At 43.5% G+C, this 6,000-nt stretch overlaps 1 protein-coding gene across 5 annotated transcripts in view; it reads right to left on the minus strand.

Moving 5' to 3' along the window:
• Positions 1-1,120, minus strand: part of PCNX4 (pecanex 4) — a 99,139-nt gene extending 98,019 nt beyond the window's left edge. For 2 of the 5 annotated variants that reach the window (XM_061156942.1, XM_061156943.1), the window contains exon 1: positions 531-1,118. The gene's annotated coding sequence lies outside the window, so the exon portion shown is untranslated. Of the gene's footprint in view, positions 1-530 lie in introns of all 5 variants that reach the window. The other 3 variants (XM_061156944.1, XM_061156940.1, XM_061156941.1) reach the window with 2 other exon arrangements.
• Between the last annotated feature and the right edge of the window lie 4,880 nt (positions 1,121-6,000).

Genomic DNA, 6,000 nt, shown 5'->3' on the forward strand with positions numbered 1-6,000 from the left:
GCGGGAATGAGAAAAAAATCCATCTAAGATTATACAGCTGAATAAGAGAAAAAAGCAATTCAGAAGCCTGATAGGCAACTTCTGGTGAAGTAGACTTCACTGAAGTAAATCTTGGTCCTTAATAAACACGGGATTGTGGAGAGACAGTGCAGATCGGTGGGGAAAGAGTTGTTCCTGTTCAGGAGTCCATGATTTGACTGATTTAGAGCAAAAGTGGAGGAAAGGAGAAAACTGATACAGTACTAAGCGCCATAGTTCATAACCTTTGTTTGGATAACAAGCCCATTCCTAAACCAAGACTGAAAGGGCCATTTTCCCTTTCGCAAGTGTCTCTTAGAAATAAAATAACTAAAATTCAACAGTCTAAAGAAGCCTTACGAAATAAAGTTAAAAGCACACCAGACTGATGAACTCTTAAGATTGAGACAGAGCTCATCGCATGTCTTAAAAAATGCAATCATCACTCTGCACAGGCTTGGGAATTAAGGCGGCCAAGAAGTGCCCAGGTGGGTATCAGGGATCTAACGTACCTGGAGTCACCTGAGGGAAGAGGCGAAGCGAAAGCATCCCGGTGACGGCACTTTTGCAGGTATACTCGGGGTGCGCGCTCCCGCCGAAAGGCTGCCTGCGGTCCGAACGCCGAGGCAGAGGAACTGTGGCGGCCACGGCAACCAGCTCACCGCGGTGGCGTCTCGACCGGCACCTCGTTTCCATGGCTAACGTCAACTCCAGCAGGCGCCCCAGGGCGCGGAACCGACCTCAGGGGCGGGCCGCGCGCTAGGCTCGTCCCGCCCCTCGCCCTGAGGTTACGTCTGGACCTCAGCCTGACCAGGCAAGGCCGAGTGCGGGGAGAGGCGCGCTCGGATCGCTCCAGGTCTGGGCCAACGCTCGCATGACCTGGGACCGTGGGACTTGCGTGGGCTCGGGCCTCACCTAAGGCCCAGAAGCGGCGGTAGCGGATCGGCGCTCTAGCCCTGAACTTTCACCCGCGTCGCGCCTCTACGCAAGAGCGTCGTTGCCCTGGTGACGCGACGTTCCTCCGGAGAGTAGAGCGCTCAGCCTGATAGAGAGATTTTGAGAGCCGGCGCCATTTTGAGAGCGTGTGGCGCTCAGTGATCTGACTGACGAGTCTGGGTGTAGTGAGACTCCAACCGCTCAGGGTCCCGCGACCTACGTTAACCACAGCTGCACTTTGGTCGTCGCCACCCAATACACTGACGGTAATAAATGCTTTTAACTGATACTTCATACATATACGTTTTCGCTGTCGCCCCGTTTATTGCATTCCCGCCCCGCCCCCCCCCCCCCCCCCAAGAGTAGATTTGTGACTGCATTTTAAATACTAGGAACCAAAACACCCATAAGTGAAACATGCCACCAAGGTATTTATTAATAAAGTCAGTCAAAGTTGCCGTCTACCATCTTTTTTAAAAAGCTATTTTTTAAATAATGGCGGACTATTATTAGTGGTAGTAATTTTTAGTCCGGGAGTCTTTACAGGTGGTCTTGAAGTCCCCAGTTTTGGTAGTTTGAAAGTTAAAACATGCCCATCACGACGACCTACATATTCCACCAAGTTTCATTGCTTCCCTAAGTTTTGGACACCTTCCAAGTTGCAAGTTAAGAGCTCTTTAAATTGGTCTCTTAAGGATTTAGAGGTGAACTTAAAGCCAATTTGTAGGTAGCTAGGTAGCCACGTCTCCTCTCCTTCCTCCCCCGCCCGCATTGATAATCAGTTTTGCATACACAGAGACTCCTGATTGGCTTAAGGACTGTCTGTTTGGATCTCCTTATCTCAGAACTATGAATGCATCCTTTTGTTTTTTTCCTGATTTTACTGAAAGTAATGGCTTAGTTCTTAAGTACTTAGGATTTCGGACCATAATGGGGGAAACCTTTTGGTGTTAATTAAAAGAAAGCCACCTGACTCATTGGAAAACACCCTGATGCTGGGAAAGATTGAAGGCAGGAGGAGGAGCGGACAGAAGGCGAGGTGTTTGGATAGCATCACCAACTCCACGGATATGAGTTTGAACAAGCTCGGGAATTGGTGATTGATGGGGAAGCCTGGCGTGCTACAGTCCATGGAGTGGCAAAGTCGGACAGGACTGAGCGACTGAACTGAGCTGAAAAGAAAGCCAAGGCTAATAAAAAAAGAAGATACAAATCTATCCAGAGGAAAAGTGTAGTTTATTGAAAGCATGTGGAAGAAAACCCTTTGCACAATCGACAGCAATAATGAGGTAGAAATTACTAGTCTAGTAGACTAGTAGTAGTACTAGTACTACTAGTAGTCTAGTAGACTAGACTACTCAGGTAGAACTCTGAGACCTCTGGACTTTTTATCAGTAAACATCCCCTCCATTGCCCTGAATTTCTGGAATGTGTCTTTGGTCTGATCAAGATCCAGGGAAAGTGAAAGTCACTCAGTCCTGTTGGACTCTTTGCAACCCCATGGAGTATACCGTCCATGGAATTCTCCAGGCCAGAATACTGCAGTGGGTAGCCAGTTCCCTTCTCCAGGGAACCTTCCCAACCCAGGGATCGGAACCCAGGTCTCCCACATTGCAGGCCGATTCTTTATTGTTAAGTCACAAAGGAGGGCAGTAATTAACTTCTGTTCCATATGCCTGAGGGAAAGACAACTGGTGATTATTAATCTTAAACCCATACATCTGGTCCATTGTAAAACAGCCAGGGGGCATGAAAAAGAGTGGTGACTTAATCCAAGGATCAGTTAAGTTTCTCAGTCCTGTATGACTCTTTGCCTCTCTATGGATTGCAGCACACCAGGCTTCCCGGTCTCTCACGAACTTCCAGAGCTTGCTCAAATTCATGTCCATTGAGTCGGTGATGTCATCCAACCATCTCATCCTCTGTTGTATCTTTGCCCTCTTGCTTTAAATCTTTCCCAGCATCAGGGTGTTTTCCAATGAGTCAGTTCTTCTCATCAGGTGGCCAAAGTATTGGAGTTGCAGTTTCAGCATCAGTCCTTCCAATGATTATTCAGGACTGATTTCCTTTAGGACTGACTGGTTGGATCTCCTTGCAGTCCAAGGGACTCTCAAGAGTCTTCTCCAACACCACAGCTCAAAAACATCAGTTCTTTGGTGCTCAGCTTTCTTTATGGTCCAACTTTTATATCCATACATGACTACTGGAAAAACCATAGCTTTGACTATAGGACCTTTGTAGATAAAGTAATGTCTCTGCTTTTTAATATGCTGCCTAGGTTAGTCATAGCTTTTCTTCCAAGAAGTAAGCATCTTTTAATTTCATGGCTGCAATTACCATCTGCAGTGATTTTGGAGCCCCCAAAAATAAAGTCTGTCACTGTTTCCATTGTTTTCCCATTGAAGGATAAAAAGAAGTCACAAAGTTGTTAAGTATCTTGACCTTTAAATTGATTGGTTGGAAATAACATGATTTAAGGAAGGATATAAAAACTACTATAAGTCTGGCCTTGTGGGGGACTCTTTACCCCATCTCAATGTCTATGCTGAGAGCTTTGTACTTTTTTTCTCTTTACAAAATCCTATTCACTTGCTACTATGAGTGTTTGTGGATTCCATTCTTCAGATCTGAGGGCAAGAACTCGGATTCCCATTTCAATAACATAGATACATACTTGCTTTCAAGGATATAATTTGCAAATAGAACTTTTCCTAGTTTGTTGTGAAAAGAAAGTGTGTATTAGGTTCATCCCTAATCTTTTCCAATCCTTTGGGGAAGATATAACCTCAGTCATCATGGGTAATAGTACCACATTAAGCATATTTGAAGCACATCAGCTACTCCTAGGAAGTCAGTATAGAGTGTAAAGAGTAGATGCTCTAGGATCCAGAAACCTGAGTTAAAACTACTTGGACCTTGGGCAGGCCGCTTCAAAATATGCCTCAGAGTCACATTGATTATTTTGAATTAAAGTTACTAAAGGAGTGGTGGGTGCCAGAGGGACCTTTGAACCTCCTCTCAGTGTCCCTGAAACCAGGAACTAAAGCTCCCATGTGAAAGGTACGCTCCCTGTACTAGAAAGTAGAAAGACATCCTTATCACTAGAGACAGGCAGAGAAATCTATATAAACAAAACTTGTTATTTAATTTATTACCTACCTCGAACCCAGAGCTGACTGTGGCTCAGATCATGAACTCCTTATTGCCAAATTCAGACTTAAACTGAAGAAAGTAGGGAAAACCACTAGACCATTCAGGTATGACCTAAATGAAATCTCTTATGATTATACAGTGGAAGTGACAAATAGATTCAAGGGATTAGATCTGATAGACAGAGTGCCTGAAGAACTACGGATTAGAGGCTCATGACATTGTATAGAAGGCAGTGATCATGACCATCCCCAAGAAAAAGAAATGCAAAAACGGAAAATGGTTGTCTGAAGAGGCCTTACAAATAGCTGAGAAAAGAAGAGAAGGGAAAGGCAAAGGAGAAAAGGAAAGATATACTCATCTGAATGCAAAGTTCCAAAGAATAATGAGGAGAGGTAAGAAAGCCTTCCTCAGTGATCAGTGTAGAGAAACAGAGGAAAACAATAGAATGGGAAAGACTAGAGATCTATTCAAGAAAATTCAAGATACCAAGATAACATTTCATGCAAAGATGGGCACAATAAAGGACAAAATGGTATGGACCTAACAGACGCATAAGATATTAAGAAGCAGTGGCAAGAATACACAGAAGAATACAAAAAAATCTTCATGACCCAGATAACCATGATGATGTGATCACTCACCTAGAGCCAGACATCCTGGAATATGAAGTCAAGCAGGCCTTACAAAGCATCACTGTGAGAAAGCTAGTGGAGGTGATGGAATTCCAGTTGAGCTATTTCAAATCCTGAAGGGTAATGCACTCAATATGCCAGCAAAAACACTGAAAGTGTTGCACTTAATATGTCAGCAAATTTGGCTACAGGACTGGAAAAGTCTTCATTTCAATCTCAAAGAAAGGCAATGCCAAAGAATGTTCCAACTACCACACAATTGCACTCATCTCACATGCTAGCAAAATAATGCTCAAAATTCTCCAAGCCAGGCTTCAACAATATGTGGACCATGAACTTCCAGATGTTCAAGCTGGATTTAGAAAAGGCAGAGAAACCAGAGATCAAATTGCCAACATCCATTGGATCATCAAAAAAGCAAGAGAGTTCCAGAAAAAAGTGTACTTCTGCTTCATTGACTATGCTAAAGCCTTTGATTTTGTGGATCACAACAAACTGTGGGAAATTCTTAAAGAAATGGGAATACCAGACCACCTTATCTGCCTCCTCAGAAATCTGTTTGCAGGTCAAGAAGCAACAGTTAGAACTGGACATGGAACAACAGACTGGTTCCAAATCAGGAAAGGAGTACATCAAGTCTCCTTTATTGTCACCCTTATTATTTAACTTATATGCAGAGTATATCATGTGAAATGCCAGGCTGGATGAGGTACAAGCTGGAATCAAGATTGCTGGGAGAAATATCAAAAACTTCAGCTATGCAGATGACACAGCCCTTATGGCAGAAAGTGAAGAAGAACTAAAGAGCCAAGAGCCTCTTGATGAAAGTGAAAGAGGAGAGTGAAAAAGTTGGCTTAAAACTCAGCATTCAGAAAACTAAATCATGGTATCTGGTTCCATCACTTCATGGAAACAGTGAGGGACTTTATTTTCTTGGGCTCCAAAATCACTGCAGATGGTGACTGCAGCCATGAAGTTAAAAGATGCTTGCTCCTTGGAAGAAAAGTTATGACCCACCTAGACAGCATATTAAAATACAGAGACATTACTTTGCCAAAAATGTTCCATCTAGTCAAAGCTATGGTTTTTCCAATAGTCATAAATAGATGTGAGAGTCGTACCATAAAGAAAGCTGAGCACCAAAGAACTGATGCTTTTGAACTGTGATGTCAAAGAAGACTCTTGAGAGTCCTTTGGACTGCGAGGAGATCCAACCAATCAGTCCTGAAGGAAATAAGTCCTGAATAATCATTGGAAGGAC

Source organism: Dama dama, chromosome 12 (genome assembly GCF_033118175.1).
Source record: "Dama dama isolate Ldn47 chromosome 12, ASM3311817v1, whole genome shotgun sequence".
In the NCBI taxonomy this organism is placed as follows: domain Eukaryota; kingdom Metazoa; phylum Chordata; class Mammalia; order Artiodactyla; family Cervidae; genus Dama; species Dama dama.